Source organism: Salminus brasiliensis, chromosome 1 (assembly GCF_030463535.1).
Source record: "Salminus brasiliensis chromosome 1, fSalBra1.hap2, whole genome shotgun sequence".
Taxonomy (NCBI): domain Eukaryota; kingdom Metazoa; phylum Chordata; class Actinopteri; order Characiformes; family Bryconidae; genus Salminus; species Salminus brasiliensis.
Genome location: NC_132878.1, coordinates 98,210,257 through 98,232,613, shown reverse-complemented (window position 1 = coordinate 98,232,613; position 22,357 = coordinate 98,210,257). Strand labels below are relative to the sequence as shown.

Here is a 22,357-nt window from a genome sequence, read left to right as displayed (position 1 = left end):
TGAGGTAAAGGAACAGAGAGAGAGAGATAGAGAGAGGTAAATTAACAGAGAGAGAGAGAGAGAGGTAAATGAATAGAGAGAGAGAGAGAGGTAAAGGAACAGAGAGAGAGAGAGAGAGAGAGAGAGAGAGGTAAATGAACAGAGAGAGAGAGAGAGGTAAATGAACAGAGAGAGAGAGAGAGAGAAAGGTAAATGAACAGAGAGAGAGAGAGATAGAGAGAGGTAAATGAACAGAGACAGAGAGAGAGAGAGAGGTAAATGAACAAAGAGAGAGAGAGAGAGAGGTAAATGAACAGAGAGAGAGAGAGAGAGAGAGAGGTAAATGAACAAAGAGAGAGAGAGAGAGAGGTAAATGAACAGAGAGAGAGAGAGAGAGAGGTAAATGAACAGAGAGAGAGAGAGAGGTAAATGAACAGAGAGAGAGAGAGGTAAATGAACAGAGAGAGAGAGAGAGAGAGAGAGGTAAATGAACAGAGAGAGAGAGAGAGAGGTAAATGAACAGAGAGAGAGAGAGAGGTAAATGAACAGAGAGAGAGAGAGAGAGAGAGAGGTAAATGAACAGAGAGAGAGAGAGAAAGAGGTAAATGAACAGAGAGAGAGAGAGAGAGAGGTAAATGAACAGAGAGAGAGAGAGAGTGAGAGAGAGAGAGAGGTAAATGAACAGAGAGAGAGAGAGAGAGAGAGAGGTAAATGAACAGAGAGAGAGAGAGTGAGAGAGAGAGAGAGGTAAATGAACAGAGTGAGAGAGAGAGAGAGAGAGAGGTAAATGAACAGAGAGAGAGAGAGGTAAATGAACAGAGAGAGAGAGAGGTAAATGAACAGAGAGAGAGAGAGAGTGAGAGAGAGAGAGAGGTAAATGAACAGAGAGAGAGAGAGAGAGAGAGAGAGGTAAATGAACAGAGAGAGAGAGAGAGAGAGAGAGAGAGAGAGAGAGAGGTAAATGAACAGAGAGAGAGAGAGGTAAATGAACAGAGAGAGAGAGAGGTAAATGAACAGAGAGAGAGAGAGAGTGAGAGAGAGAGAGAGGTAAATGAACAGAGAGAGAGTGAGAGAGAGAGAGAGAGAGAGAGGTAAATGAACAGAGAGAGAGAGAGAGAGAGAGAGAGGTAAATGAACAGAGAGAGAGAGAGAGAGAGAGGTAAATGATGTCTCTCCTCCGTGCATCGGGTATGACAACACGTTCACCCCGAAACACTATTCCATCTTGATGGCTCAGTTCTTCCTGAAATGAGAAGTATGGCCTAATTTCGTTGGGTGCCTGTGTCTTGTCCTTTGGCCATCCTTTTTGTATGGTTTCGATGAGAGTCTGCAGCGCTAAATCGTCTGTTGTTGCAGACCGGATTGAACTGAGGCTGTCTGCTGAGATGGGTACATGCTGTAACATATTAACAGTCTCTATTTCAGCCTCAACGGAGCCATAGGGCGAACTCTCTGGAAGATATGCTCGACTTAAGGTGTCTGCTAACACCATATCTTTGCCTGGTAGGTACACAACGTCGACATCATATTTCTGAATACGCATCATCATTCTTTGCAGTCTTTTGGGTACACTCAATAGTGGTTTCCTTACTATGTTCTCTAAAGGTTTGTGGTCACTCTGTACAGTTACTCTGCGTCCATAAGTGTACTGATGGAATTTTTCTAAACTGAAAACCATCGCTAAGAATTCTTTCTCTATTTGGGCATAGCCCCTTTCTGTCTGTGTGAGTGCTCTGCTTGCGAATGCAATGGGCTTACCACTCTGGACCAGTGCTGCACCCAAACCCGTATCTGAGGCATCACACTGCATAGTCAGTTCTTCATCCGGAGAGTAGTACTTCAGCACCGATGTGTTTGTAATAGTCTGTTTCAGTTTGAGGAATGCCTGGTCGAGTTGGTCTGTCCACTTCCATTCACAGTCTTTGTGTGTCAGTTGCCGGAATGGTTGACAGTGGTCAAAGAGAGATGTGGACAAAATTTGGCCAGATAATTTACCATTCCCAACAGCCTCTGAACTGCTTTCACATTGTTTGGTTTTGGCATTTGTTCAATAGCACGCACCTTTTCTGGATCTATCCTCAGACCATCAGCTGTCAGGAGATGTCCTATGTATGTAGCCTCCTTTTGTCTCAGCTTGAGCTTGTCTGCATTCAGTCTGATGTTCTTTTGTCTGCATCTAGTCAGAAACAGTCTCAACTTTTCATCATGATCTTTCTGCGCCATGTCTTGTGTCTCACCTTGCCCTGTAATCAGGACATCGTCTGCAATGATGTACAGACCCGGCAGATCCTCCAGCGCCTGTGTGAGCTTACGCTGAAAGACCTCTGGTGCTGGACTGACTCCCATGGGAAGCCTCAGCCATTGATACCGTCCAAAAGGCGTAGCAAAGGTAGTCAGGTAGCTTGACTCTTCATCTAATTTGACATGCCAGAACCCGCTTTTGACATCGCACACTGTAAACAGTTTAGCTTTAGACAGATCAGGGAGAATGTCCTCAATTGTCTGTAATGGGAAGTGACTGCGCTTCAGGGCCTTATTCAAGGGTCTTGGATCAATACATACCCTTAACTCCCCAGTCTGTTTTTTGACAACAACCATTCCATTAATCCAGTCTGTGCTGCATTCTACTGGTGCGATGATTCCTCTGCGCTGTAGGTCCTGCAGTTCGGCCTTCAGTGGTTTCATCATGGCTACCGGCACCCGCCTCTTCGGCAGCTGTACTGGTTTTACTGTGTCATCTATTTCCAGACTATACTCTCCTTCTAGGCAGCCATCACCCATGAACACATCCGCATACTCTGCTTTTATCTGGTCTATTGTCCACTGGTCCCTTTTTTGCTGTGTCTCCGGTACTGCTGTGACTATGCTGTCAATTGCCATAATATTCTCATAGTGCACTTTTATCAACTGCATGCCCTCACTAGCTCTTTTCCCGAGTAGGGGCACCGTACCACATTCATCCACAACCTGGAACTCCAACTGGTACAGTTTCTGATTTCTAGGGTTTCTCAGTTTTAGTTTACATCTCCCCAGTGGTTTAAGTTTGCTTTTGTTGTACATTACTAGTACACTCTTTGTGTTTTCAATCTTTGTGTTGGGATCAAGCAGATTGATTGGAATAATATTACACGTAGCACCACAGTCTATTTGGAATTTTACCATCCTTTTTCCAACCAGCATTCCAGCAAAAAGCTGTGGGTTGTGGCGTTTATCAGAGCCTACTGAACTCACAGTCTCTGTCTCTGATGCAGTAACACAGAGAATGTCCTCAAACTCATCACTATTGCATTCTGCTACATTGTGCACCTGTTTCATCCTCTTTTCTTTCCCTTTCAGCAGCTGATTGGCTTTACATTTAGCTGCAAAGTGGTTGTCTTTACCACACTTTTTGCACTTCTTACCGTATGCTGGGCATTTCTGTTTGCTTTTCTCATGCAATTTGCCACAAAACTTGCAGTCCACTGACTCCACCGCCTGTTTGTGGAGCACTGGTCTTTGCACTGCGTGTACCTCCTCCACTGTGGGTCCGGAGATGGCTTTAGCGTTCTCCCGGACAGTTCAGCACAGTTGAACGCAAGTGTCGAGCGCCAGGTTCTTCTCGCGGAGTAGACGTTCCCGCATGCCGTTGCTCCCACAAACGATGCGATCCCGAATGAGTGAGTCCCACAGCGGGCCGAAGTTACATGTTTTCACCAACAGTTTCAGCTCTGTGACACAGCAGTCTATGTTTTCACTCGAGCCTTGGTTTCTGGAGAAAAACGGGTAACGTTCCACAGTTTCGTTGACACTGGGATTGCAGTGAGCATCAAACGAAGCGACAATGTCCCTTATTGTCCACGTCTCCTTTGCTGCCTCACCCATCAGTGTGTCCAGCAACTCTCCTCCGCTCTCGCAGACGAGATACCTGAACAGTTTCACTGTGGTCTTTTCGTCGTCGTCGTCCACGGTTAGATCCACATAAAGCATAAACTCCTCTCTCCAGCTCTTTCATGACCTTGAAAGGTTGCCTGAGTCTACGCACAGCGGTCGTGGAGGTTGCAATCTGTCCATGTCGGGTGTTGGTATGCTAATCTGGCTGGCCTTATGCTAATGTCCGCTCAGCCTCGCAGGCATGTTTTCCACAGTGCGCGTAGCTAAACGCCTTCAAAACTGCCCTTTCGTCGCTACAGTGGTCAAGTCCGTGACCGCTGCCACCATGTTATGTTCTGCTCAAATATACGGATGACAACTACAGAGCATCTTTAGAACGACCCAACTGGGTTACACTTTATTAGATAAATCCAGCACGCTCGTCTTTACAGTGCGTCACACTCCAAAGCATCCATGTGACAACAATTACTATTGTTACAGAAGCGGCGAGGATCAGACACATGTTTGTTGTTTGTTGTTTGTTGTTTCTTCTTCTTTTTAAAATAGATCAGGACTCACGTGAACTCTTTTCCTCTTATTCGTGGTTTTGGTCTTTTTCAGATTCTAATTCACTGGATTAAGAGAGCAGCTGCTAAAATGCCATTACAAATCAAACAGGTATTTGAAGCTGCAGAGCTGAGCTGGAGTGGTTATGACCTCACTGTGTGTGTGTGTGTGTGTGTGTGTGTGTGTAGGAGAGAGACTGCGTACAGTAGCAGTGTGTACACACTGTGGTGTTTAAAGGTCTCTCCACTAGAGGGCGGTGTAGGCTGGGTGCAGGATCTGTTGGATGCATTCTAGCACAGAGTGGAGGTGAGGACCACAGTCAGAGGGGTCTACAGAGTTAAGGTGTTCACTGTGGTTAATGAGGGCTAAACCTGACTGGGTGTTGAATGTTGTGTTGAGGTGTTCACTCACTCTGCTGCTCAGAGAAGTTCAGCTGATGCAGAGAGTGTTTAGATGTCCGGCTGTACAGAGATCTCTCCATAGAGAGACTCCAATCTGGACTAACATGGATCTTCTGAAGAGACCCGATGAGGCTCTTCTGAGCACTTCAGAGAGTCCACTGTCCAGAATGTGGATCAAACTAATATCAACTAATTCAGTCATTCATTTGTGGATGAGTGTGTGTGTGTGTGTGTGTGTGTGTGTGTGTGTGTGTGAGAGAGAGAGAGAGAGAGAGAGAGAGAGAGAGAGTTTATTCAGGCATAAATAGAGTCATGGTGTAAAGTACTGTTATGTGTAACAGAGTCTATATGGTCATACATGTGTAGAAGTGGAAATGCTGGTTTTAGTAATGGCCACTAGATGGAGACTGTGTGCTCTCTCTAGTTTTGTGTCAGTATGACTGAAACACCTGAAAACATTCAGTAAGTGAAAGTAACGACAGAACCTGAACCCAGACTGACCTGTTTCAGCAACACTGGTCAGGGAACAACACCCACTGTAATCTGATCACACACACACACACACACACACACACACACCTCAGAAATACTTTCAGTTGGTGAAGAGACACTGCATTTCAACATACAGGACTGGGTAGGTATAATATTTTGAATAATACTCTGAATAGTTACTGAATCTTATGATAAATATAGTCTTCCTCATACAGTGAGTTTGATCTCAGTGTTGTTGAAGTGTGTAGTTTGGGTTTTACTAGACAGAAATGCAGCAGCTTTTCAGGACGTTCCTGTGGAAAATGGTTTTAACTCATAATAGACTTTTTTTTACTGTATGATCAAAGATTGATCTTCATATAGATTCTCTAAGGTGATTCTGTGCTCCTGCTGACTGTCTTTACTGCTCTGATTAATAAATGCTTTTCTGTTTGAACCCAGTTGTTTTGTCTTGTTTTCACTCAGATGAAATTGAGGCCAACAGACTGTTCCTGAACTCCTGACCTTCAGAGTCTAACTGAGTCCCCATCGTCAGAATTCTAATCAATGATTAGAGCCCTGATACAGTGACCTGCTTATCAATACATTTATACTATAAACTGTCATTTTAGTCTTCATTAAAATCACAGTATTTATAAGGTGTCAGTAATTTAATGAGCCTGATTACTTAATGAGCTTCATGCTGCCGCACCTACAGCTGCTATGGTTATAAAAGGAGAGAAACTCATGGTGTGGCCACCATCCTCCCCGGACCTCAACCCTACTGAGAACCTGTGGAGTGTCCTCAAGCAAAGGATCCATGAGGGTGGGAGGGGGTCACATCAAACACATGGGGGCTTTTCTGACATCCTGCAAAGAAATTCAAGCAGAAACCCTCCAAAAACCCACAAGTTCAATGGATGTAAGAATTGTGAAGCTGATCTCAGAGAAGGGTCCTATGTTAACATGAAACTTGGTACAACAGAATAATTAAGAACAGAATAATTAGGAACAGAATAATTAAGAACAGAATAATTAGGAACAGAATAATTAAGAACAGAATAATTAGGAACAGAATAATTAAGAACAGAATAATTAGGAACAGAATAATTAAGAACAGAATAATTAGGAACAGAATAATTAGGAACAGAATAATTAGAAACAGAATAATTAAGAACAGAATAATTAGGAACAGAATAATTAGGAACAGAATAATTAAGAACAGAATAATTAGGAACAGAATAATTAAGAACAGAATAATTAGGAACAGGGCATTTAGAGTTTTTTTTTTTTTTTAATAAATATTGTTATAATTGGGAGGTTTGTTTAATAACATTTGATTTATACTGTAATGGTTGATGACTTAAAATAATACTGACAGTCATTTACATCGAGCATTTAATAATTTAATCATTATTCTCAGAAAATCAGAGAGAAATCTGCATAATAATTTGGAACTCGGCGTGTATTAGGAAATATTACATTATATTATATTATATTGTCAAAACAGCTCAAACTAATGAACATATTTTATTAGGTTACATGTAGAAGATCACTGTGCTGGAGAAACACATGTGTGTCTGTAGGAGTCGATTCTTTAAGTGAACTCAGACAGTGGATACACAACGTCGATCTGACCTCTGTGTGTTTTGGTTGGATTCTGGTCTAGACGTCACCTGATCTAAACACAACCAGACTTCAACATAAAAATAATGTGAGATGTTGCTCGTGAATATGACGTCGATATAACGTTGAAATGCAGCTGAAATGCTTTGGCGTTTTAACCAGTGAGTTGAACGTTGGTTTGGGTCTCAATCAGAAATGGTGCTGAACGTTTGGAGAATGTATCAGCATTTCTGTTCCAGCATATTCCTAAACGTTGGAGCTGTATTATAGCATTGTTATCTACTTCACAGTCAGACACTATTCTGCCCTTCAGCTTTTACACATTCTCAGATCCCTCATTTGGAAGCAGGAGGGCAGATCTCCTGATCTGTGGCACATACACGCTGCAGCTACCAGCTGAAATGAGCTGAAGATCAGAGGATCTACATGATCGAGCTTATTGGTGTAAACGTGTGTAGAGAAACACTGTAAACGTGTGTAGCTCTGGGGACAGTTGTGTGTGTACATATAAATGTATGTTGTGTTGATTTTGTTTAGTTTGGATGGTAAAGAGTTTTTTAAGGGTATTAAAATTAAAAAGGTTCAAAAAGTTGAATAAAAGTGTTTAAATGTATTTGATTGGCTAAATCTAGCTGTCAATCATTGAGGTACTCCACTGTCCATTGGCTGTGTGTCGGAGGGGCGGGATGTGTGTAGGAGAGAGAAAGTGAAAGTGAAAGAGAGAGGAGGGAAAAGTACAGCGCAGCTGCTTTGTGTTGGATTTCATGTAAAGAAGGTTTTATTCTTCATCTTTATCAAGTCAGAAGAACAAGGTTGTGGAGCTGAGAACTTCTACAAGCTCCTGACAAGTAGCCGGACTCGGTACCCGGTCCCGTCCACATTCCCAGCCGGGGAATAGATCCAGCCCAGATAGCGGTCTGAACTACCGGGAGCGGTCAGATCTCCTCTGGCAGCATTGGACGCCCCCCATGCTGAGGTGAAGTGGGACGGCTCTCACTGAGGGAGTCGAGGGTCTTCCTGCGTTCAGCGCACGAAGCGGACAGGTAGTTTGAGAAGTACAGAGACCAACAGAACAAAAGGAGCCACCCCATAATATTAGTGTTTCTACCAGTGGAGCTCAGCTCCAGAGTCGTGCTGGTGGGACAGAGCTGTCTGTGGGCCACAACAGTGCTGTAAATGTGCTTCACTGCTTCACATGAACTGCTTCTTAAATAGATCAGCTAATAGAACTTCCAGTCCTGTTCTTCTAGTTCCTCCAGTTCTGATTAGCTCTGTGTTCACACTATTGAGTGGGTTCTTGTACAGGAATAGAGGACTGGATCTGTGAGGGGCTTCATAGCAGAGTTTTAATTCCCAAGTTAGAGTTAATCATTTCAGTACAGTGTTCTTTACTTAAAGGTGTAAACCGCCACCTTACTAACACTCTAATCAATATTATAATTAGTGATCAGTACAAAGTGGGCGTGTGTGAAAACTCCAGTTTCCAGCTGTTCTTACAGTGAATCTGTTGTAAATGATCTGTTCTCAGAGAGCAGCATCTCCAGTGTCCAGCAGCGTGTGTTAGAAGAGGAACAGCTCCATGATGGAGCCTCTTACCTCCAGCAGTGGAGGAAGTGCCCCAGAGTGAGTATCCTCATATCAGCACTTCATCTGAAGAACCAGGAGAAGGAGAGAGTGTTTATGTCCCTCATGTTGAAGCTGAAGGAGTTTTAGTAAAGGAAGTCATTACTCCACACTTTACTCTCATCATGGATCATCATGAATCAACTGTTTTCAGGGTGAAGAGAGCAGCATCTCCAGCCCCCAGCGCTGTGTCTATGAAGAGTGACCGGTCCATGGATCATCCTCCAGTCTTCAGCAGTGGAGGAGGAAGCTCTGAGTCTCGGTACATCACTGCACTCAGTAAACTACTGTTCTGAGAGTGAAGCTCTTCAAATGTGTTCCTGAGCTTTCTTAAAGATGTGGTGTGTGTTGGAGTTCAGTGTGTAAATGCTAGAGTTTTCATTGTGTTTAACGTTAACAGGACTGAAACACAGAGAGCAGTTTCTCCAGAGCCCAGCTGTGTGTCTATGAAGAGTGACCGGTCCATGGAGCAGCCTCCTGATTTCAGCAGTGAAGCTGTGACCTCTGACCCAAAGTGAGTGATACATCAAACCTACACACACTCACACACACACACACACACACACACACTCACACACACACACACACACACTCACTGCAGGTGATCTTCATGCTGTTCCTCTGTACTGATTTCCACACAGGAGCTCAGTGTGAGGTTCTGAGTTTCTCTGTATTTAATTATCAGTGTACACAGCTGGGTGTGATGGTGAGACAGGTTCTAGATTAGACTGACTGACCTGAACAATGTTCTAGATCACTAAAAGAGCTCACAGAGAGTCGGTTCTACTCCCTAAATTACAATATCAGCTATAGGGTGGACAGTTACACACATATCTATATATAGAGACAGTAGGGGGACGTGTTTGAGAGAAGAGTGGGGGTATTTTGATGGGTACTACAGGGATGGGATGGGGTGGGAGGTGTTGGGTGATGTGAGGATGTTTAATGTTCATATAAACAGTTCAGTCGTTCTCTACAATCAGAATGAACTCTTATTCAGATTGGTGAAAATCTCTGCATGTAAACAGAGCTACTGAGAGTCAGAGCCAGTCATTAACTTAGATCATAAATGAGGCAACTGTGCATGAAATTACACACCAGTGTTTCACATCCAAACCTTACAGTTTCTCATAGAAATAGGACAGTTAATATAAGCAGGTGATATGAGTGATATAAGCAGGACAGTCAAAGTGGGCTTTGGGTCAATGGTATATGGGTTATAATGTAATGAACAGATGGGTGTTCAGTCAGGCTGCTGTGTTTAGTTAGATTTACAAATGGATGAAATTCTACAGAATTCCACTCAGATTTAGTTCTTTTCAGAGCTCTTACCAGATGAGTAATGACTCAAACAAACACATTCACAACTTTTAGACATTTTTATCCTGAATAAACCCAAGAAATGATAGATTTGCTACGTCTGAAAACTGAAGTCAGAGACAGAATGCTCCGCTAGCAAAACACACATGTATCTTTGTGAAGTCGTCTTTGTTTACATTAGTAGACGGTCGAGCTCTGTTTTCACCTTTAAGAAACATTTGGAAATGTGTGGGTTTAATTCTGCTTTTACTGAAGTTCAGTCTTTTAATTTGATCTGTTATTGTCTGTTATCCTTTATTTTATTAAAACTCTCAACTTTTATCTTCTGTCAATATCACTTGTGTTTGATTGTTGGTGGTGAGTGCAGATGTGAGCTGCTATATCAGCTGATTAATTCATGGAGATCACAGTGTGGGTTTTCTATTCGTCCACAGCATCCAGAAGAAGAAGATTCACAGAGAAAAACTGGAGCATATATTCAAGGTCAGTCCTAAACCAGTCACATGATGAGGATCTCCCTGATTTCTTTCATTTCTCAGTTTAAAGCTGCTTTAAAGTTTTGATACTTCGCTAATCATAATTCAGTCTCCTTCAGTTGCTGGTGTATTCTAACTGTAACAGTGTTCATATTAATACTAAGATGCTGTTCAGTAACATGATGTTTAAGTCCTTTTACACATTACAGAATCACAGCATCCAGAACTCCTCCACTCCTCAGATCAGTGTCTCTCTTCTGTTTAGCAGATTGTTCTGTGTTCAGATCATCTCTCTCTGTAATGGTGCAGCTTTAGTGATTCTCTGATGTTTGTTCTTAATCAGGAGCTGCAGCAGAAATGTATCTCTCTAGTGGAGAACGAGCTGAACACATTCAAGAAGCTCCTGAGTCCAGATTACCAAGCATGCTCTGAGAGAGAGGTGGAGGATGAGGATGATCAGAGAGGGGGGAGAGAGGGGGTGCTGAAGATCACACTGCAGATCCTGAGGAACATGAAGCAGACAGACCTCGCTAACACACTAGAGAGCAGTAAGAGTTCTGGGTCATGACCATGGTTCCCAACCTGAGTGCTAATGTATTCCTCAGTGAAGTCCCAAAGGGAATAAAAATCAATACTTCATTGGATTTTGTAATTATAGGATAATGTATCACAGCATCAACTGTAGTCCTTAAACCTAACACTTACTAATTTTGTAGAAACACCATTAACAGCTCTAAGAGCTCTACAGCTGCTACAGAAACAACACACTACAATCTTTATTTTAAATGATTTATTCACTGTATCACAGAGTTGTTCTACACAGGGGTCTTTAATGCAGGATCACAGCTGATCACATGTTTTTATTGTCTTCCTCTGGTATCAGAATTGGCCCCAGCTTGTCATCGAAAGCTCAAATCCAAACTGAGGGATAAATGTCAGAAAATTAATGAAGGAATCTCAGGCCTTGGAAACTCAGCACTTCTGAATGAGATCTACACAGAGCTCTACATCACAGAGGGAGGGGGTGGAGAGGTCAATCAGGAACATGAGGTGAAGCAGATTGAAGCTGCATCCAGGAAAAGGGCAGCACAGGAGACACCAATCAAATGCAGCGACATCTTTAAACCATTACCAGAACAGAACCAGCCCCTGAGAACCGTACTGACTAAAGGAGTTGCTGGAATTGGAAAAACAGTCTCTGTGCAGAAGTTCATTCTGGACTGGGCTGAAGGAGAAATAAATCAGGACGTTCTCTTCATATTTCCACTTCCTTTTAGAGAACTGAATCTGATGAAGGAGAAGAAGCTCAGTCTGGTGAATCTTCTTCAGAGCTTCTTCCCAGAAACACAAGATTTAAAACCCAGACATTATAAGAGCTACAAGATCATGTTCATCTTTGATGGTCTGGATGAGTGTCGACTGCCTCTAGATTTCCAGAACAATGAGAACTTGGTGGATATTGAAGAAAAGACCTCAGTGGATGTTCTGCTGACGAACCTCATCAAGGGGAATCTGCTTCCCTCTGCTCTCCTCTGGATCACCTCTCGACCAGCAACGGTCAGTCACATCCCTCCTGAGTGTGTTGATCAGTTAACAGAAGTGCGGGGTTTCAGTGACCCTCAGAAACAGGAGTACTTCAGGAAGAGGATCAGTGATCAGGACCTGGCCAACAAAGTCTTCACACACATCAGGTCTTCAAGAAGCCTCTACATCATGTGCCACATACCGGTCTTCTGCTGGATTGCAGCCACTGTTCTAGAGAGAATGCTGAGTGAAGCTGAGAGTGGAGAAACCCCCAAAACCCTGACGCAGATGTTCACACACTTCCTAATCTTCCAGATCAAACACAAGAGCCAGAAGTACAGTGGAGGAAGTGACCTTGATCCTCAGCAGACTAGAGAAAGTATTCTGGCTCTTGGGAAACTGGCTTTCCAGCAGCTTGAGAAAAGAAACCTGATCTTCTATGAGGAAGACCTAAGAGAGAGTGGCATTGATATTAGAGAAGTGTCAGTGTACTCAGGAGTGTGCACCCAGATCTTCAGAGAGGAGCATGAGCTGCACCTGGGGAAGGTCTTCAGCTTTGTACATCTGACCGTTCAGGAGTTCCTTGCTGCTTTATATTATAATATATATTATATTTATATTTCTCAACAGAAAGATTCCAAATCAGCAAACCAGTAAACTCTCCATGATTTTCAGCAGGTCAACAATGACTGACTTCCTCAACAGTGCAGTGGACGAAGCCTTACAGAGTGAGAGTGGACACCTGGACCTGTTCCTTCGTTTCCTTCTGGGTCTCTCACTGGAGTCTAATCAGACTCTCTTACGAATTGTACTGACACCGACAGAGAGGAGCTCTCACAGCAGTGAGGAAACAGTCAAATACATCAAGAAGAAGATTGAGGAGAACATCTCTCCAGAGAAATCCATCAATCTGTTCCACTGTTTGAATGAACTGAATGATCACTCTCTAGTGCAGGAAGTGCAGAAATACCTGAACAGAGGTGGTGACCGTCGTCTTCATCAGGCCAGGCTCTCTCCTGCTCAGTGGTGTTTGTGTTGCTGAACTCAGAAGAAGAGCTGGAGGAGTTTGACCTCAGTAAATATGAACCATCAGAGGAGTGTCTTCTGAGGCTGCTGCCAGTAGTCAAAGCATCCAGAAGAGCTGTGTGAGTATTTTCCTTCAGGCGTTTCCACAGTTTTTAATGAACTGCTGATGATTAGAACCAGTTTACAGTGAATCACATTAGTATGAATTATCCTGTGTGAGAGAGAGAGAGAGAGTGTGTGTGTGTGTGTGTGTGTGTGTGTGTTATTTCTGTTGCCCAGTTGAAAATTAAGATTCAGCCTAATAGGCTGATATATATGAGAAGATATACCAATTAAATTTGTTCAAATCAGTTTCAGTTTCTGTCTCTTTAAGATAGAAATTAATTAATGGTGATAATAAGTGAACAGAGAAGATTGGAAGTAGTGCTGCTGTTCTAGTCGTTCATTGGGTGTCTAGTTAAGGAGAGCCAATAATATGAATAATATTCAGGCATTTCATAACACCACTAAAATCTGTCCTGGAGCTGTTGGTGAGCTGCAGGTCTACGTTGTTCACAGTAAAATGAGTCAGCATGTGGAACTGGAGTTTTCTGGGTTTTGAGGTGACCGATCGCCCGCTTCCAGCTTACTTTCGCAGCTTGTTGTTGGTGGAAGGAACGGCTCCCTGAGGAATGCTGTTGCACCTCTGATCAGCCCAGTAGGGAAGCCATCCTGTGTGGTAGAGCAGCATTCACAGGCTCTGTTCAGGTGGAGCAACACGGCTGATATGGATTCTTGAGTCTTTCTTAGGCAGGATGTGACAGTTTCATGTAGACTTGTTCAAAGGTTCGATTGGCTGGTGTTCGTTAGAAATCTAAAAAAATCGAACGTGAAAACTAAATAAGACGAACAGAAGAAAAACAAGACAAACTACTTATACAAAAGTTTTGGTCGCTTGTTAATAATAGTTGTAAATAATAATACTGTATAATAATTAATAATAATAATAAATAATTGTTTTAGCTGAGGCTTTTTCTCTTCTTCTTCTTCTGGAGCTCCGTTCTTTAAGCCAACTGGAACTTTAACTCAGGCCTTGACCTTTCTGTCTCTCTGTTCCTTTTCTTTTCCCACCGTCTGACACACAGGTTTCTACCCTCATCTCAGCATGTCTCGCTGACGTATTTAAACTAGCTGAGGTTATTCTTGAGGAAATAGTGAAGCACTTTTGTAACTCGCGCTGGAGAAGAGCATCTGCTAAATGCCTTAAATGTAAATGTAAATGTCACCACCACAAAGACTGGGACCTTCTACATGAACCAGAAACCCTGGCTGAATGCAGAGGTGCGTTCTCTACTGAAAGAAGGATGCTGCCTTCAGGTCCGGCGTCACACATGAACTGAGGAGGGCTAGAGGAGAGCTGACTGCAGGTGTTAAGAGGGCCAAAGTTGCATATGCTCAGAAAATCCAGGGACATTCCTGCCCCCCTCAGGCAGGAGGCTGCAGAGCATTAGGTGTTAAACGAACAGACTGAGAAACAGCGTTATTTTCAGGTTATTTTACTTCCTCTTCAGCTAGAACTGTTAAATGCTAAACTCTATTAACTTGTGGGTTTGAGGCACGAACATACATCAGTAACATGTAGAGGATACAGAGACAATCACCCACCAATTAGGGTGCTCTGGAATGGGCACTCTTCTGCCCTCCAAAGAAGGGGGTCTAAGTTAAGTTTTCCCTTTTTATGACAGTTTTATTGACGAGCTAGGATCCAGTGCCCTCTGATGGATCGGGGAGGTCGTCTAGTTTAACGACCTGAAATGTTTGATGCATGTGATCCAGTACTCTCCTACATTAGCTTTAGGCTAACACATTATTTACTGTTAGACACTCCTTATTTTTACTGTCAGAAATGTATCACTTTCTCTTTAAGTGTATTCTCAAATAAAATCTGTTTATTCTTCATTTTTCAGACTGGCTTCATGTAATGTTGGAGTAAAGACGTGTGAAGCTCTGGGATCAGTTTTAAAGCTGGAAAACTCCTCCCTGAAAGAGCTGGACCTCAGTAACAATGACCTGCAGGATTCAGGAGTGGAGCTGCTCTCTGCTGGACTGAAGAGTTCACACTGTAAACTGCAGATTCTCAGGTCAGTGTTTCTGTCAGTTCATTCTGAAATGATAAATGTGAAGATGTGAGATTCAGAGCTTTACTAAGATGCTTTTATATCAATATACAAGATGAAGTTTCTAGTGAAGGTCAGAGTTCACTAACCGAACAAAGACCAACTCTCTAACGTCTGCAGTCGTCTTTAGATTGTCTAGAAAGATTTCTGATCAGGTCTTTCTTCCTCATAAACACATTGTAGCAGAAATGGGAGTGCTTTAACAAACCAAGAATTATTAATTAATTACTAAAATGTTGAGTCATTGATTTTATGAATTTATTACTTAATTAATTAGCTATGACCTGAATGAATGGGGCACCTCCTAGAATTCTCGCCCAGGACTGTAGATTTTTCGTAACTAGATGTTTCAGTTTAGACTCCACCATAAATAAAACTTACCTTGATTTGCAGTTCAGTTCTGAATTAAATTCAGTCTCAATTCAAGAGGCAGTTTTCTCGCTCCAGGGACTCAATCTCTTTGTATACACTCACACAAGAGCCAGTTATAATTAATAAAACGTTATCATAGAAACATGTAATAATGAGAGGGATCATTTCAGGATCACAGTCTTGAAGGTAGGCATGAGTTTAGTGTATCAACACTCACCCCACAGGACGTTATTCCTGAGATAGTGGTTAGAATAGTAATAAGGTGAGTTGTTTGGAGAAGTGCACTGACTGTTGGATTTGATCACATGGACAGCTACTGTCATTGGCTAGAACTAGACTGGTCTGACTGATCACTGTTAAACGAAGGTAACATGATCGGTGTGCAAGACTGAACAATCTGAATGTAACGTCTCTGCTCAAGTTAAACTCTAGGCACCAGTAGTTTGGGTCTGGAGCTTTGAAGAGAGATCCAAAGGTCGGCTCTAGACAGAAGGTCCAGTCGAGACTAGGCTTTGAGGTGGAAGGAACGGCTCCCTGAGGAATGCTGTTGCACCTCTGGTCAGCCCAGTATGGAAGCCATCCTGCGTGGTAGAGCAGCATTCACAGGCTCTGTTCAGGTGGAGCAACACGGCTGCTATGGATGCTTGAGTCTTCTTTAGGCAGGATGTGACAGTTTCATGTAGACTATAAATAATAGATAAATAATAGTTCTAAATAATAATACTGTATAATAAATAATAATAATAAATATTTTTTTAGCTGAGGCTTCTTCTCTTCTTCTTCTGGAGCTCCGTTCTTTAAGCTAACTGGAACTTTAACTCAGGCCTTGACCTTTCTGTCTCTCTGTTCCTTTTCTTTTCCCACCGTCTGACACACAGGTTTCTACCCTCATCTCAGCATGTCTCGCTGACGTATTTAAACTAGCTGAGGTTATTCTTGAGGAAATAGTGAAGCTCTTTTGTAACTCGTGCTGGAGAAGAGCATCTGCTAAATGCCTTAAATGTAAATGTAAATGTCACCACCACAAAGACTGTGACCTTCTACATGAACCAGAAACCCTGGCTGAATGCAGAGGTGCGTTCTCTACTGAAAGAAGGATGCTGCCTTCAGGTCCGGCAACACACATGAACTGAGGAGGGCTAGAGGAGAGCTGACTGCAGGTGTTAAGAGGGCCAAAGCTGCATATGCTCAGAAAATCCAGGGACATTCCTGTCCCCCTCAGGCAGGAGGCTGCAGAGCATTAGGTGTTAAATGAACAGACTGAGAAACAGCTTCATTCCAGAAGCTGTAAGACTCCTAAACTCCTCCTAGCCAAACACACTGCACTGACACTTTGAGGACACTGAGACACTTTACCCACACTAGACACTTTATTATGTTTCCACTACTTATTCATTCATGCTGCTACATTCCTTTTACAGTGTGATCAGACTGCTGCTACTTTTTCAAATGTCTTTGCTTTCTCACTTTCCTAATTATATCTACCATTCTTATATTCTAGATTTTCTTTTATTATTATTATTTTATTTATTCAATTTATTGCTCTTTGGGTGTAACTGGGACCTTGAGATCGCTATTTCGTTCCACCTCATGTACCACATGTGATGTGAAAGCCAAATAACGTCTCCTTGAATCCTTGCATTATTGACAGGCGTGGTGGATTGAGACACATCTCAAAAATCTTCATTTGGTTAAACACACATAAACTAGAGATTACATTACAAAGAAACAATAGGATGCTAAACAAACCTGAGCACAGTCACCACTGACAGGAGTTTGTTTGTTTCGCTGTGTGTGTGTGTGTGTGTGTGTGTGTGTGTGTGTGAATCCTACACTGATATAAAGATTGTTACTCTTGAAAATAAGTAAAGTAAATAATCATACTGTGAACTAATAAGATTTCATAAACAAGTAATAATACAAAACCATTCAGAGTAATAAATCATAAACGAATACGAGAACACATGAATAAGAGTAATACACTGATTATTCTGGTGGAACCACTAGAAAAGAACTAAGAAAAAGAATCTATGATGAGAAATAAAGCAGCTAGTTAAATAAAGAGGTTATTTTACTTCCTCTTCAGCTAGAACTGTTAAATGCTAAACTCTATTAACTCGTGGGTTTGAGGCACGAACATACATCAGTAACATGTAGAGGATACAGAGACAATCACCCACCAATTAGGGTGCTCTGGAATGGGCACTCTTCTGCCCTCCAAAGAAGGGGGTCTAAGTCAAGTTTTCCCGTTTTATTGACGAGCTAGGATCCAGTGCCCTCTGATGGATCGGGGAGGTCGTCTAGTTTAACGACCTGAAATGTTTGATGCATGTGATCCAGTACTCTCCTACATTAGCTTTAGACTAACACATTATTTACTGTTAGACACTCCTTATTTTTACTGTCAGAAATGTATCACTTTCTCTTTAAGTGTATTCTCAAATAAAATCTGTTTATTCTTCATTTTTCAGACTGGCATCATGTAATCTTGGAGTAGAGACGTGTAAAGCTCTGGGATCAGTTTTAAAGCTGGAAAACTCCTCCCTGAAAGAGCTGGACCTCAGTAACAATGACCTGCAGGATTCAGGAGTGGAGCTGCTCTCTGCTGGACTGAAGAGTTCACACTGTAAACTGCAGATTCTCAGGTCAGTGTTTCTGTCAGCTCATTCTGAAATGATAAATGTGAAGATGTGAGATTCAGAGCTTTACTAAGATGTTTTTATATTAATATACAAGATGAAGTTTCTAGTGAAGGTCAGAGTTCACTAACCGAACAAAGACCAACTCTCTAACGTCTGCAGTCGTCTTTAGATTGTCTGGAAAGATTTCTGATCAGGTCTTTCTTCCTCATAAACACATTAATCAGAACCTTTGGACTCTACTGAACATTCAGTGTGTAGTGATATGTATGATTGCTCACTCTGACCTCACAACACATTCTGAAATTAAAACTGGTTTTATAGTGTTTAATGAACCCAGTCTGACCTAACAGCTCATCTGTGATCCAATCAGAGGCTTTTTCTTAGTCTCCTTTAACTCATTATAATCTGCTCCTGTTATAAGTGCAGTAATATGCTATAAGACAAGTATCATAACAAGAAGCAGTTCTACATGCCATATGATCTGGAAACACGTCTTTATAGAGGTTCATAATCCCTTTATAATGTTGTTATTATGGCAGTTGTTGGTAATAAACTGACTGACTTTATTAAATATTAATTAAGTCAATATTTTAACATAAGAATTGGTGAAGGTTTTCATATTAAGACAACTTAATTACAGTGTGGCTAGCATACTGTACAATGTGTGTCACTGATCACAGTACACTATATGTTGAAGTAAATGCAGGCTAATGATGCATTCAGCTATTTTAAGTTGCACCCATTGCTGACACTGATGTGCAAATGCACACAGCCTGTCTAGTCCCTGTAGAGAAGTATTGCCTATAGACTCTCTGAAGCAGATCAACATAAATCTTTGGCACCATGCCTAATGCCAAGTGTCCTCTGGAATGATGGTACACCAACCAGAAATTGAGGTATAAGTTGGAGAGCTGGGGAGGAGGTGGGTTGGTGATCATCCAACATCTTAACCTCACTGACACTTATCACTGAGTGCAATCAAATCCTCACAGCAATGCTCCACAATCTAGTAGAAAGCCTTCCTGTACAGTAGAGACAGTTACTCCAACAAAAGCAGGATAAACTATTTTAATAACCTTGATTTCAGAAGAGACCGTGAATGAGCAGGTGTCCCAATACTTTTGTCCATATAGTGAATGTAAAATAGCACAGGATGGTTTTCTACCAGAAGTGACGAGTCAAACAGTGATGTTTGTGTTTTAGCAACAATTTTTATGACTCAGCTGCAGGAGTGTATTTCTGCATGTGCTTCTAGAGGCAAATAGACTGAAAACTGAATTTACTGTTTTTACTGCTTAATAATGTAGTAATTATCAGCCAGATAATCACCAGCAACTGTATTTAAACTGTGTAATAATAATAATAATAATAACAATAATAATAATAATGTAGTAATTATCAGCCAGATAATCACCAGCAACTGTATTTAAACTGTGTTGTAATAATAATAATAATAATAATAATAATAATAATAATGTAGTAATTATCAGCCAGATAATCACCAGCAACTGTATTTAAACTGTAATAATAATAATAATAATAATAATCATAATGTGTTTTTCAGTGTCATTATAATTAGTCTTTATATTGAAGAGTGCTGTTGATTTTTAAGGAGATTCTTGGTTCAGAAACTGTCTATTTGATACCAAAGTGTATCTCTCTCTCTCTCTCTCTCTCTCTCTCTCTCTCTCTCTCTCTCTGTCTGTCTCTCTCTCTCTCTCTCTCACTGTTCATTTACCTCTCTCTCTCTCTCTCTCTCTCTCTCTCTCTCTATCTATCTATCTCTCTCTTTGCAGAGTGTCTGGTTGTATGGTCACAGAGAAAGGCTGTTCTTCTCTGGCTACAGCTCTGAGTTCAAACCCCTCCCACCTGAAAGAACTGGATCTGACCTACAACCACCCAGGAGAGTCAGGAGTGAAGCTGCTGTCTGCCAGACTGGAGGATCCACACTGCACACTCACCACACTCAGGTATCAACAGCTGTTCAGTGGTGTGTGTGTGTGTGTGTGTGTGTTTATTGTTTCTATGATCACAATGAACACAAACTGCTCTCTGAATAAGCTCTAATTCTCACACTTTCTGAAAAACACACAGTGCATCCAATAAGAATGAAACCCTCTACATCTTTTTTACAGCAATAAAAACATGGTAGCTTACAGAAAGCACTGATGGATTCTACACACTGATCTGATTGAATGCGTGCAGAATAAAGAGGCATGCACTTTGGAGGCAGATTTACACGAGTAAACACATTCAGTCTATTTACATTCTGCTAGGGGGTCTGTGAGTAGAACTGGATTAGAAATATGTTGATCTGATCAATATTATTGAGGATTATATAGACTTAAAACCATATGAAACCTCTCAGTACTAATGAATGACTGCTACAATTCTAAGAGTAGACACTCTTAGATTTAATGTTAGCAATAAAAACAGAACATAAAACCAAGCTCTGATCTGAAAGACGTGGTAAAGGCGTGATATAACAGCTTTTATAAACATTAAGGTGCTTAACCCAATTAAACCAGTCCAATATTAAATATAGAGACACAAAACCGTCTCTCACCCTGACCCAAGTCTACTGCCTAAGGGTCTGATTCAGGACCCTCCACACATCACACAAGCTGTACGCTTTCATGGACTCTGGAAGAATACGCTGTGATGCAGCATGAGGTTCAGTATGGTTTCTATCTAGCACATCGTCCTCAGTGCAGTTAAAATCCCCCAAAACAAAAAGTCCTCAGAACAAACATTCTGCAGAGCAGTATTAACAGTATTCAGAAAAAGATCCCAAATAGCTAAAAAATCTCCCCGTCCCATTCTTTTCTCCAGACAGCCTCATTAACAGGATCACTGTGTGTTTCTTAAACAAACTAGATATCTATACCCTTTCTCAAAAAGGGTCTCAAACCCATCATCATCATCATCATCATCATCACTGAGCTCCTGCACAGTGAACTGCTCTTCACCTTCATTCCTCATTAATGTCCGAACTGATTGTATAAATGATTTGGGGTCAGGAAAGTGGTCTTCAACCATGACTCCTTTCACATTCTTAGAGAGAGAGGGGGGGGGGGGATACATTAAGACTAAACAAATACTAAAATAAATAAATAAATAAGAAGAAACACTTTTTCAAATGAATAAAATTCAGGTGTTAAACAGACTCACCATCCAAAACCGAGCACACACATTTTTCCAGCGCCAGAAAGTAGCTCAGCCTTGGCCTGGCCTACTACTCACCCCACGAACAGTAATAGTATAATAATGAAATTAGAAAGCTGCCGCTGACTGACTGGTTTTGTTGGTGAATGGTGGTTTTAAAAAGTGTTCTCACATTTAAGACTATTTAGTTCAGGATGGAGGACATAAAAGTACTGACCTAGGCTTAAAACCCACCAGAATTCTGTTATTATTGATTATTATTCCTTATCTTTATTATTTTAATAGCAGTAATAGTAGTTTTCATTCTGTTACTCACAACAACTGTTATTTACAATTTATTCAATGAAGCCAATTCAACTGAACTGAGAGAGAGAGAGAGAGAGAGATACTGTCCTGATCTGTGTGTGTGTGTGTGTGTGTGTGTGTGTGTGTGAGAGACTGAGCGACTGCTTCTTCCTCATTGTCTAAAGGGTTCAGTTCTCTAAAGAACAGTGAGAAATCAGTCTGACATCAACAACAAAAAGTATCATTTTATAGATCTTATCAATATTGTTTGTTTACATTAAAGAAATGTACAGTTTGATGTAGAACCTGGATTATTTATGTTAATAAATATATAAAAAATAATGAAATCCTTTATTTTAATGACTCAGTTTCTCAATTTTAGTGGTTTTGCTGCTTCTTATTGTCTCTTTACCTTCAAATAAAACTTTTAATAATTTCTAAATATGTTTTTATTCTTAATAAACAACTAATGAGCTTATTTGGAACAGGATCGAGTTTAAAGTCTACAACATGTACACATTAAGCACAGCCTGACTTTCTGCTTTTAGAGATGTCATTCTTTATTTTAAAAGAGAAAATCATTATAATGAAGTGAAATATTTCTGTATGAGAGATTAATATTCCATTTTAACATAATTTCTGCTGCTGGAATCATTGTGCTGTGCTCTTAAAATGTCTCAGTGTAGATTGTGGTGAGATTAATAGGTTCTCTAACTCTATATATTATTAGTAGTAGTAGTAGCAGTACTGCATCAAATAAAAGGAAAAGTAGAAATTAGGTCTTTTAACATTTATTTGATCACCTGTAAGACTTTTAAAGGGTCTGTGTGAACCCTGGATTAATCACTGCACCACTTTAACAAAGCACTAGGAGG

General features: G+C 41.2%; 1 long non-coding RNA gene and 1 pseudogene across 3 annotated transcripts; both read left to right on the top strand.

The window, feature by feature from the left end:
* The first annotated feature begins 7 nt into the window (after nt 1–7).
* Nucleotides 8–5,926, top strand: LOC140570043 (uncharacterized). Of its 3 annotated transcripts, XR_011980639.1 has the most exons (3): nt 8–1,482; nt 4,450–4,506; nt 5,754–5,926. It is a non-coding gene; the product is annotated as an uncharacterized lncRNA (long non-coding RNA). The 3 variants fall into 3 exon arrangements; XR_011980640.1 differs by lacking the exon at nt 4,450–4,506; XR_011980638.1 differs by having other exon boundaries at nt 4,450–5,926.
* Nucleotides 5,927–7,957: 2,031 nt separating this feature from the next.
* On the top strand, nt 7,958–21,812 carry LOC140569805 (NLR family CARD domain-containing protein 3-like; annotated as a pseudogene).
* The last annotated feature ends 545 nt before the right edge of the window (nt 21,813–22,357 follow it).